The sequence below is a fragment of the Elaeis guineensis genome, chromosome 7 (genome assembly GCF_000442705.2).
Source record: "Elaeis guineensis isolate ETL-2024a chromosome 7, EG11, whole genome shotgun sequence".
Lineage (NCBI taxonomy): Eukaryota > Viridiplantae > Streptophyta > Magnoliopsida > Arecales > Arecaceae > Elaeis > Elaeis guineensis.
In genome coordinates, this window is record NC_025999.2 from 85,398,451 (window position 1) to 85,411,445 (window position 12,995).

The following is a 12,995-nucleotide window of genomic DNA, read 5'->3' on the forward strand; positions in this document are numbered from 1 at the left end:
CTGGCATCCCCCCGGAAACGATGACTCACCGACTCAACATCAACCCTGGCATGCGGTCGGTGAGGCAGAAGAAGCGGTCTTTTGCTCCCGAGAGGCAGAAGGCCATTGATGAAGAAGTGGATAAGCTACTCGAGGCGGTCTTCATCAGAGAGACCATGTATCCCAATTGGCTCGCCAATATCGTCATGGTGAAGAAAGCCAACGGAAAGTAGAGGATTTGCATCGACTACACCGACTTGAATCGGGCCTGCCTGAAGGACAGCTTCCCACTTTCGAAGATCGACCAGCTGGTAGAGACGACGTTCGGTTATCGACTGCTCAGCTTCATGGATGCCTTCGTCGGATATAACCAGATCTGGATGGCGCCCGAGGACGAGGAGCATACGGCTTTCGTGACCGCCAAGGGCCTTTACTATTACAGAGTAATGCCCTTCGGTCTGAAGAACGTCGGAGCTACTTACCAGCGACTTGTCAATAAGGTCTTCAAAGATCAAATCAGACGCAACATGGAGGTGTACGTGGATGACATGCTGGTGAAGAGTGCGCAAACTTCAGATCACGTGCGAGATCTTGAAGAAACCTTCCGCACTCTACGACGACATCGGATGAAGCTAAACCCGACTAAGTGCGCCTTCGGAGTGACCTCGGAGAAGTTCCTCGGGTTCCTCATCTCACAACGAGGTATCGAGGCCAACCCCGAAAAGATCAAAGCAATCATCGATATGCGACATCCAGACACCAAAAAGGAGGTGCAGCAACTCAACAGAAGGATCATCGCGCTCAGCCGATTCATTTCTCGATCGACCGAGAGATGCCTCCCGTTCTTCAAAACCCTAAGATAAGCGAAGCATTTCTCTTGGCCGAACGAGCACCAACGAGCCTTCGAGGAACTAAAGAAATATTTGACTTCTCCGCCCCTGCTTGTGAGGCCGAAGGTTAGGGAGGTGCTGTATCTTTACTTGGCTACCTCCCCAGAGGCGGTTAGCTCGATGCTCGTCCGAGAGAATGAGACCCGAGTTCACCAACCAATATATTACATCAGCAAAGTGCTTCATGAAGCCGAAACTCGATACTCGAAGGCAGAGAAAATGATATTTGCCCTGGTCATTTCAGCACAGCGGCTCCGTCCATACTTTCAGGCGCACGCTATCGTGGTTCTCACCGACCAACCTCTGAGAGCGATCCTGCACCGCCCTGACACATCAGGACGGTTGGCGAAATAGACTGTGAGACTGAGCGAGTTTGACATTCAATACCGACCATGATCTGCTCTAAAAGCCCAGGTTCTGGCCGACTTTGTCGCGGAATGCCCGACGACCGACCAAGCATCGGAAGAGGGGAGCCCCGAAGAGGTTGGGACCTCCGAATGTGGCCCCGATTCAACCTGGGTGTTGCATATCGACGGAGCTTCCAACACTCGAGGGAGCGGGGTCGGATTCCTGCTCACCAACTCAGAGGGAGTGGTTGCCGAGCACGCCCTCCGATTCGACTTCAAGGCCTCCAATAATCAAGCCGAGTATGAGGCACTCATCGCGGGCTTGGGGTTGGCACGGGAGCTCGGGGTCGACAGCCTCAAAGTCTTCTCTGACTCTCAACTGATCGTTAGGCAGGTCAAGGGTGAATTCGAAGTGCGGGATCCGACCATGGCCAAGTATCACCAGAAAGTAAGAGGTCTCGTAGCACCCTTCAAATACTTTGAGATCTCCCACATTCTCAGGATGGAAAATGCTTGGGCCGACGCACTCTTTAGGCTTGCGACATCCGACTACGACGCTTTGGGCCGGACACTCGTAGAAAGTCTCGAGTAATCGAGCATCAACAAGATTGAAGAGGTGCTACAATTGGCGACAGAGCCGAGCTGGATGGATCCGATCGTTCAGTACCTGACTGACGGAACTAGCCCCGAAGACCCCGTGGAAGCCAAACGACTCCGGTGGGTGGCTTCCCAATATGTGATGGTAGACAGCCGACTCTACAAAAGGTCGTTCTTCCTTCCCTTGCGAGGTGTCTGGGGCCAACCGACGCGGACTATGCACTCAGAGAAGTGCATGAAGGGATCTACGGTAACCACTTGGGGGGCAAATCCTTGGCCTACAAAGTCCTACGACAGGGTTACTACTGGCCCACCATGAAGAAGGACATGGCTGAGTTGGTTCGGAGGTGCAAACCATGCCAAAGGTATGCCAACATACAACACCAACCCGCCAACCAGCTGACTCCCGTCGTCACCCCGTGGCCCTTTGCCCAATGGGGGATCGACATACTCGGTCCTTTCCCTCCGGCATCCGGCCAAAGGAAGTTTATAGTCGTCACAATTGACTACTTCACTAAGTGGGTGGAAGCCGAACCTCTGGCGCAAATCACCGAGCGGAAGATGGAAGATTTCGTCCAGAAGTCCATCATCTTCAGATTTGGATTGCCGAACACCATCATCATCGACAATGGACGATAATTCGACAACCAAGACTTCAGAGATTTCTGTGCGAGATTTCATATCGCGTACAAGTTGACCTCAGTCGGGCATCCACAATCCAACGGTGAGGTGGAAGTGACCAACCGAACCATTCTACACAGACTGAAGATCAGGCTGAATGAAGCCAGGGGCCTCTGGGTCGAGGAACTGCCCTCTATCCTATGGGCGTACCGAATGATGCCCCATGTCCCAACTGAAGAATCTCCCTTCAACTTGGCCTACGGAATAGAAGCGATGATCCCACTGAAGATCGGGCTACCGTCGATCAGAGTCGAGCAGTATAGTGAACCGGGCAACTCCGAGTGTCGGAGAGCCGACTTAGACCTCTTGCCCGAACTCTGACACGAGGCCCAGATCCGAATGGCTTCCTACCGACAAAAGGTGGCCCGGCACTACAATGCCAGGGTTAAACCGAAGCTTTCCGACCCGGAGACCTGGTCTTAAGAAAGGCGGAAGTTTCGAAGCCCCTGGACCAGGGGAAGTTGTCCCCGAACTGGGAAGGACCTTACAAGATAGCGGACACCTACGGGCCGAGGGCTTACCGACTGGTCTAGAAGGAAATGCCATTCCCCGGACTTGGAATGCCGACAATCTAAAGTTGTACTACCAGTGAACTTTGTATCCCCTTGTCCGGAATACAAATTCAGTTTCAAAACTTCGGAGTTCAGAATTTCGACTCTTCGACTGTGGGTCAGTGCTCGCCAGGAGTACGAGCCCCGACGTCCCGACCTGGGCCCAACGTTCCGTTGAGAATCAACGGCCCGATCGCCGACAACACATCGGACACTTACGATGACCGATATATCCACAATGATGGGAGCTACGCCCCTTCTACAGTCAAACTCTTGGGCAAAATAATCGGCTAACTTGCCGACTTGGCCCCAGCCAAGAAAGGCCAAGCGCCAACGCGACTAATGTCGCATTCGCGACCTACCGACCAGATCACGATCGGTCGAAGGATATTCGGTTTGCCATCATTTATCACGTGCTGCGACGTATGTACCCGACCACAATCTGGGTAATGGGAACTCGACTTGCCATCATTTTTTTGACTGAACGCGTCGGATGCCATCCGACTGAACACATCGGACGACATTCGACCCTACGGAATGATCGGGTCATCGGGGTGTGTCCGGAGGTTGGTCGACCTTCGACTCAACGAGCGTGCCCGACTCACATCCGGGCGACACACACTCGACTTTGACCTTCAACTCGACGAACACGCCCGACTTACGACCGGCGACGGACGTTCGACTCAGGCCTCCGACGGTCGCACCCTACGACCGCCAGAACGGACGGTCTGTGATCGGGATTCGCCTTGCCTTTTCCATGGCGCACGCTACCGACTGTCTCGGCTAACGACCAGGGATGTTACCGGGTGACCTAACGAGGTATGTCGGGTCTGTAACTCTACGCTTGGGAAGCATTTTAGCAGAGCCCGATTCTACGACTCTAAGCCAGAATGCATCTCAACATGCAAAGGGAAGAAAGTTGAAAATTCTTGATTTCATTCATAAATACATTGAGTCTACAAAATTGGGCCGAAGCTCGATTACAAGTATGTAAAGCGAAACAAAAACAACAAAACTCTGATTATTCTTCGGAGTCAACCTCTTCGATCGGGAGGAGCTCGGGGGTAGCCGTTGTATTCGTTCTAATCGATGCTGGATCGGAGGTCGGGGCCGTCTCCCCTTCGGCGACCTACTCTGGGACAGTTTCCTCCACCGCAGTAGGGTCCCCCGATGATGGGTCGGCCACCTCTTCTGTGGCTTGGTCCTCGGATCCTGGGGGGACAATGCCGCTGAGGTCGAGCTTCGGGTACAAAGTCTGGACTGCATCCCGAGCGTCTTCGTACCCCACCCGATACAATGCAAAGCCGCTTTCCAGGAGTTCCTCCCGATATTTGTCGGAGCCGCGAAAGTCCTCCACCGCCCGATCTAACGACTCCTTCGCCGACTTCGCTTTCGCCTCCGCCCGATCTAACGACTCCTTCGTCGATTCCGCCTCCGCCTTCGCTATGTCAGCGTCGGCTTGGGCGATTGACAAGTCCTCTTCGACCTTGGCGAGATTCTCCAGGCTAACCTAGAGCTGCTCGCATTCGGCCTCGAGTTCAGCGACGACGCCATCCTGCTCGCACCGCAGTCGGTGAGCAGTTGACCCTTGCGCTTCGCTTCCTCACAGGCCGACTTGAGTTCGGCCCCCGAGGCAGCCAAAGCATCGGTGAGGCGAGAGATCTCGTCCTCGAGTCTCGCCTCCTGATCGATCGACAGCTTCAGCTGCTCGACCAACACCGCCTTCTCAGCTTCGGCGGTCATTGTCTTGTCCTTTCAGGCCATCCGGACGTCCTCGAACTTCCGGTATCCGGACTCTAACTCAGACATGGTGTAAATCAACTACAACCAAAAGCCGACTGTTAGAAAGACAAAATAGTAAAGGCAATAATGAAGAAAGAAGGCAAGGTAGAACTTACTCCGATCATGGTCGGATAAAAGGAAGACAGCATCTCGGTCACCCGTCGAGTCTTCAGGACCTCCAAGTCGGCTGGAAGGAGGGTCCCCTGGCATAATCTCCTGGCCAAGTCGTGGTCGGCCAGGGCCGACGCCCCTCGGGGATCCGGGCGCCAGACGATGTGGCGCGGCCCCCGGACCTTGAGTCGTCCGTGGGGGCCATCAGGGCTTTCCCCCGATCGGACTCCCAGGCCCGTAGATCGGGGAAGGAGGGGAGGCTCGAACTTGATTGGGCTCCCACCGAGGCAGCAGTGGGTGCCGACGAAGGACGTTCGGGCTCCCGAATATTACCTCGGGCATCCTCCATCGGCGAAACCGCCGACGCTCCTTCGGCCATTCCCTCCCCCGGCTGCTCCTCTGGTAGTGCCGCCGGTGCCGAAAGCGCGATGACTGGCTCCGACTGATCGACCGCCGATGCGGTGGCGGTCGGGGTCAACGTCTGGGGCCTCTTCGACGGGCGTGAGGGCCCGGCCCCGGACGCCGGCCTCTTCCTCGCTGCATACTGTCTGATCTTGGCGTCTGTCTGTCTCATCCTCGGTGGCGTACCTACAATTTCAATAAGAGAATCAGTACGTGTTCAGAGACAAACGAGAAGCGAAAAGACAACCGATGGATCGGACAGTACCTAGACGGGGGACCAGGCTCAGACTAGCGTCATAGAGGGCTTGTTCGGTAACAAGCTCCCTCTACTTCGGTACCGACATGTCCTTGAGTAGGTAGAAATCCTCCCGGTCGTCCGCCTCCACTCGACTGTTCTCATTCGGCCCAGTCAGAGGCTCGTCCCAGCGGGAAGGAAACCCCCAAGGAGAGGAAGAAGAAACAAAAAAGAACTGATTCTTCCACCCATGAATGGACGATGGAAGACCAGTGATGAAAGAAAGACCCTTTCGGGGATTGAAGAGCCACCACCCTCGGGCTTTAGGGTGGGGTCGGAGGATGAAGAATGTCCGGAAGAGAGAGATTCGAGGGTTGGTCAGCAAAAGCTGACACAATAGAGCAAAACTGATTATTAACTGAGTTCGGTGCCAGTTGCGCCGGACAAAGTCCGTAATAATCCAGAAGGTTCCGACAAATTTCGGAATCGAGAGACGAAGACCGGCCCAGAGGTCCTCGACATATAGAGCCACCTGGCCTGCGGGCGGGTTGTTGACCCGTCCCTCGGCCCCAGGGGCAAAGAGTCAGAACTGCTCCGGGATACAGTACTAATCCCGAAGCCGATCGACATTCGGCCCTGAAAGTGAAGAGGCCTCCACTTCCGGGGTCGACCGAAGATCATCAGTCGGAGTCCCCGACTGAGCTCCCCGAGGAGAAGTCCTGGCCATGATGCCAGAACCAAGAGGAAGGAAAAGACAGAGAAGAAGAAGGGGAGAGAGTTCCAAAAGAAGCAAGAAGAAGGCGAAAGGAGACAAAAGTCTCGAACGAACTTTTCAAGAAACGGGGGCAGGAGCAGCTACCTGGGACGAGGGGGACCGCTCGGGCAGAGTCTCTGCAGCAAAATCGTGAAAAATAAGGTTCTGGATACAAGTGACCCCATATATATAGGGCCCCTCGACGGTCGGGATGAGGGCACGCCGGCGAGGACCTCTCGGATGATTGACACGTGGCAGCATCCGGGCCCTCCTCCGACCTGACGATTCGACGCACCTATCCCAGATCGGGCCACGTCGCCTTCATTTGCACGAACGGCTCCGGCCCGATGACCTCCCGACACATGGCGAAAAAATCGTGCCTCAGAATTAATTCGCTGACGGCGATCCGCGTTCCCAATGGGATGCCTGATGGCGGTCCGCGCTCCCAAGGGAGCGCCAGACGGCGGTTTGCATTCCCCAAAAGATGTCTGACATCGGATCGTCTGACACCAGATCGTCCGACGTCGGATCGTCTGACATCGGATCGTCTGACACCGATTTGTCTGGATCATCCGCTGGTGAGATCAGCAGAATCAGGGCATGATGCAATGAAGATCTATTCCTTTCGCCCGATGCCCCACCTGCGTGGAAACACGGGCTGACATGACATCAAGCTCAGGAGTGGGGGGGGCAACTGTTGGGATATACTGACCGACCCTGATGACGACTCACCGACCGACCCTGATGCCGACTCACCGACGCCGACTCACCGACGGGTCCCGATGCCGACCCATCCTTGAGGATGGACCGACCGACTTTGCCCGTCTGACGACAAGCAACATCAACGGTAGCAACCGATGATGCCCGGCCCGAGCTTGTCGGCCTAACGGACTGACACTACCTTCGATCACCTGAAGGCCGATCCTGCATCACCAACTCCCTGTCGGATGGGACATCACCGACTCCCTGTCAGTTTGGACAACTGGCGTCCGACTTCTATAAACCCTTCTAAGACGCCGAACGAGCGGCATGGGCTGCAGTCCTGCCAAGGATATGCCGTGCAACCGCCAAGGGGCGTTGTCCTGTCAGGAACCTGGGGCACTGTCCTGCCAAGGACGCGAATTAATTCCTAGGACCTGTCAGCTCGTCAACGACATGACAACCCCCGATGATTTGACAACTTTTCAGTTGTCAACATCACCGACGGTGGGACCATACCATCTCTTACTATAAAATGAGGTAAGGCAGCGGCTTAAAAGGGGAGTTTTTTCTTTCTCTCTCTCTCCCTTCCTCCCTCCATCACTGAGTCCCCTGATTCCTCTCTACTGTTGCCTAGTCTCCTCTCTGACTTGACCGTCGGAGGGTCCCCGTCGGAGGTATCTCTGGTCAGTGTGGACTTTCCTTTGCAAGTGCTCGTTCCCGACGACCAGACGACGAGGGGATTGGCCGCAACAATCAGTAATCTGGATATATTGTCAGCTACCAAATACAACTTTAGTTTTTCACAAGATGTCGACTGATTTTAATCAATAACAAAGAAAAGAGAGCTGCTCTCTCTTTAAGCTTTCTAGAGAGAGACTAATAGTTTCTCTCTTCTCAGAAAAGATCTTATGATCTGGATCATATATAATGCAACATTGTACAGTAACATATCATCATGGATAGCCATCACACAGTGCAGTATCATTATTGATAGTCGCACATCATCAATCTCGAAAAAAGATAGCTCTCTTTAAATTTGCACACCCCATATATTACACTGAAAATGCTTGACAAATTCCTAGGATAAATGAAAATCGCCTATTTTTTAGGATGGATGATATGGCAGCTAGCTATCCATGGGGGCATAGGACTTTGTGATGCAAAAATTATGCAGCAAAAGATCTGAATTCAAAACCCTAACCCTAGCTGTTGCACCGGCTCTTGTTGGGCTATTTTGTCCTCTGAGGGCAAGGAGTCCCCAACCCCTAAGCCTCCCCTTTCTTCATCCAATCTCTCTCCCATGCTCTCCTTCCCTTACCATTCTTCCTCCTCGTTTCTTAGTGTGGGAGTTGCTTGGTGTGAGCCCGAGGCCCTAATGGTTGCATATTGTCAGCCTGAGATAGTAAGGTTCTAACGGATGAAGTATAGGCAAGTGGGAGCTATGATAATTCAGGGAGACCATGGTAGCGTAGTTGCGGTGAGCAAAGATAATGACGGTGAGGGGAGAGAAGATTGCAGTGGCGGACTAGTGGTGAATAAAGGCTATGATAGTGGCATGGTGATGTGCGGAGATTGTGGCGGTAAAAAGATATTTGTGGATGTCAAGTAGCGGTTAGTTGGAATCACAGCACCGAGAGAAGGTCGCAAAGATGAACATAAGCCATGAGTTACAAAAGCTGGCTAAGATGGTGGAGTCGCGACAATTGGAGGCCATGATGATGAAGGGTAGGTTGCAGTGCAAGAGGTGGCCATAATAGCTAGCAGGCTACGGATCTTAGCATGAGAAGAGTAGAGGGTACGATAATTAGATGAATATGATATGGTAGTGAGTGGAGATTGGTGGTTCAATGATGACAGAAATAATAAAATGTGGTCATTCCCTTCCACCCCATGTGATAGGATGGAATGGCTACGATCTATATGTGCTTTAAATGCAGCAAGCAGAAACGTGACTATAACTGATTCAAAGCTATAAATAATTTAAGTTAATTATAAGATACTTCTAGAACATTGGCTGAATTAAAAACCATGATGATAAACATTTGTTGATGATAAACTATTATCAAAGACATTATTGTGTTGTATGTGATGCATTTTGTTAAGCAACGGAAGTAACATTTAAGTTGCTAGAACATTGATACGTACATTTCATGATGACTATAATTTAATATTATTTTAATAATTATAATGGTTGTGTACTGTTAACTATTATTTTATTCAGTCAGTAGTGTGCTTACGAGAATTCTTTCTAAGCTGTTGGTCATATTATTGCATTTTTTTTCAGAGCATCAGGAGAGTTGGGATTTGCTAGCGAAAGTTGGAGGAGGATAGAATATTATTGATAGTACTGAAATTTGGACGTTATAGTTGAATTATTTTTATTGTCTCAAAGTTATGAAACATTTTATTTTATTTTATTTTCGATTATGGTAATTTTATTATTGGATTATACCTGGTCTTGTCTATTTTATAGACTTTTACCTGAATGATGAGTTGCGAGCGTGGGGTGTGTATAATAACCCCCAGCCTGAATGGTGACTTGGTGAGTTTGACGAGAATATATATATATATATTTTTAAAAAAGCTCTGCATATCGTGCCCAGACCGGAGACGTTAGAATTCGGCATTTGGCATTCAATTTAGACGTGATCATGGACCGGGTTTGGAACAGCCCATGAAGGCCCACCTACGCAGGCCGTAACTTGGTTCCGCAGCCCATCAAAGCGCAACTGAGCCACTGGCCTTCCGTTCCCCTTCTTCCATCTCCGGAGAAGGACAGGAATAATTGGGAAGAGAAAAAGAGATAGATGTGGGTTTGCTTTTTCTCCAATATCGCTTCCGCTGACGCTGGGCATGGTGGTGGTAATCCTGCGGTTCGTCTTGGGGCCGGACGATCGGACGCTCCTGGTTCTTCTCCCTCTCCATCATCATCCTCGTCCCCGCCGACATCCCGACCGTTAGATCTCTGTTCCCACTTCCTATTCTTATCCCGTGCTCTTTTTGCCCCCTTCTTTCTTATTAAATAAATCTTGTGCTGAATTTCTTCTTCGAGCATAAAGGTTTCCATCAATCCCACCTCTTTTAGTTCTAGCAGTATTTTAATGTTTTATTGGTAAGGTTAATTCATTTTGGTCGATGAGCAAGAATGATTTGGATTTTTATCTAATTGAGCTCTTGTGTAGTAATTTCTTTTCGGTTTTTTCCCCTCTTGTTGAGATTTCGTATGGAAGGGAATACTTGTTGAAGGTCGAATATAGATTATACCTGTGTGGCTGTATCTTATTCTGGCAAAGGTAATCACTGGTATTAATGCAAATGTTCCACAAACCTCTGTATTTAAATGAATCAAATTATCAGAAGAATGTGTACCCTTATTTCCTTCTTCAAGGCATTAAGCATTTTGCTTATGTGTATATTTTTTTACTTTCTACTTGTGGAATCTTGCTTTGTTTGATCTTTATATGGCTTCCAATTATAAACCTGCTCAATAATTATAGCATGTGCTTCGCGCAGATTGTTGCATCTGCTCCTTTGATGTACGTGTGTATTTGCACATATTGTTCCTGGTTGAAGATCGGGATGTCGATGTTCTATTCATTAACTCCAAGATAAAGAAGGTCTGTTGAACGTGGAGGAAAGGAGGAAAAGAGAGATTATTTTTTTTATTATATTCAAATGGGGTAGAGTAGTCCCCATTATATACAATATTTAGTCTTTTTACAAGGAAACAGCACAACCCATTGCCACCTTGATTTTTCCTAATTAAAGAATCTAATTAGGGAATATATTATAATCCAGAGTCACCAGTATCCCTAATTAGAATATCTAATTAGGGTAATACAGCTCATTTTCCAACAAGGTCAGTCATCTTGCTTATGATATTGTCATAAGTTTTTATGCATGTTCTTTTCCTGTTTGATTATGTCAGATGATCTTAGACTAACTGTTGCATGTTGATCTTATAGTCCTGCAAGAATGGTTGCATGTTATGCACCAGCTCTTTCTTATAGTTTTCTTAACCTCATTCATCTTGAAGGTGATGCCAAAGAAATTTTTGAAGAGGTATCTGTTCATCATGCTATTTTCCTTTGTTTCTTTTCTTTTTTTTCCCCTGCTTGTCTTTCTGTTTCGATTTAACGATGTTCGTTAGAAGCAAGCCTGAAACACTAAGAGGTCAGAAGCATTTGTTTCCAATGAGCAAAGGACAACAAAAATGTGATGCAAGATAATCGAGTCAAGATGAACTTTAATTGGATCATGTCCCCAATAAACTATTATGCTAATTTCTTCCAAATAATCTTTAAAGATCCCCAGAATTCATTTTCCAATTTGATTGCGCAATTCATGCCTAATGGGGGAAGATTGTTAACTACCAACGTATATGTTTCTTATATTTTTTGTATTAGGTTCGAGATTGTGAATCACCATTTGAATGAAGACAATCAAGGAATTCAAATTATATAGATATAATGTTGTTTGTTCTATATATATGGAATGCCATATCACAATCATGTGGTATATCTGCTACCTTTTGAAGCTATTTTGCAAGGAATGGGTTATATTGTTGATTGCATCCCTTTCTTGGCCAAAGATTCAATAAAATCTACCCCATTATCATGGTTATCTATGCTTTATTTTTGGCAAGCAATTTCTTTAGGCAAATAACAATTTTTTTTGGAAGCTTGGAAAGTTCAAGTTCTAAAATAAGGAGGAAGATATGTGCAATAACCTATGACCTCATACAAAAAGGTCAGCCAAAAGGTATTATTTGATTTCTATGGCATTGTATAAGCATCCAAGATCTTCCCAATATATAATCAATGTGGAATTGAACATTCGCTTGCATGGATTTCCACATACTTCCTATGTTAAGCTTTGATGTCGTCACTAAGCTAAGGGTCCAAATCCAATCATAAACACCATAATTAACCCATGTTGAGCTCGAAATAGGCTCGTGCTATAGTATCCCCTAGTTCACATAGGTCACAATTGGGTTCTCTTTGATACCATTTATAACAATCCAAGATCTCACCTAAAAAAACGAGCTGAAGATATTATTGGCATTCCTTGACTTTGTATAAATATCTGTGGTCTCCCTAGCACATAACCAATATGGAACAAGACACATACCTACATGGGTTCTCATCATATGAACAAATTCGATCCATTTGGAGCAATTATCTTGTAGAAATGTGAGTGTGATTTTTTTCCTATGTCTTTTGTGATTCTTTAGCTCTATCCATCTTTATCCTATCTTGCATTGACAGACATGCATATGCTAAAATTTTAGCTGTAGGGCCTCCCAATCAAACCTATCAAGAGTATGCTTTTGCATAATTTTGGGTTCAAGCCTTATTTATAGCTGACATAAAGCCTTGCAGCTCACCCATATGTGGTGATCTTGTGGGCTCTCATCACCCCAAATATGTTTTTTATAAGATTTGCTCATTAAACCAGTATTAACTATTTTTAGACCATTTGACATATAGATGATCTTCATTAAATAATTTGCAATTATCATTCTAACCAAGATTCACCGTCTCGATACCGAACCCCGTACTAGTAAAATCTTATTATAGTGTCAGTACACTGTTTGGTATGGTACGATAGAGTCGGTATGAGATGGTGTGGAATACCAATAAAGTAGTAATATGGCACGGTATGTCCTTAGCAGCGAAGCTCCTCTTTCTTGTCGCTCAGGTATAGCCGTAGATGAAGATGCTCTATTAGGGTCGGACTGTAGTATTGGACTACTCTTGTCTAAGGACGCTCTGAAGTTGTAGAGAAAGTTCCTCGATTTTACGATCTTTCTCTCTCATTTGTTTTCTCATCTGGGCAAGTTCACTAGCTTGGTCAGCGTCTGCCATCATTACTACTTCAGCAAGATACTGTCGGGCTGGTGAACTACGCGGGCTTGGGAAAGAAGTGGAACTCTCCTCTGAGAATGGAGAATGAGTCTTGTCC

At 48.2% G+C, this 12,995-nt stretch overlaps 1 long non-coding RNA gene across 2 annotated transcripts; it reads left to right on the forward strand.

Annotated features, from left to right (window-relative positions):
- The first annotated feature begins 9,741 nt into the window (after positions 1-9,741).
- Positions 9,742-10,824, forward strand: LOC140859459 (uncharacterized). 2 transcript variants are annotated; one of them, XR_012142970.1, is made up of 2 exons: positions 9,742-10,324; positions 10,545-10,824. It is a non-coding gene; the product is annotated as an uncharacterized lncRNA (long non-coding RNA). The 2 variants fall into 2 exon arrangements; XR_012142969.1 differs by having other exon boundaries at positions 9,742-9,987.
- Positions 10,825-12,995: the final 2,171 nt, after the last annotated feature.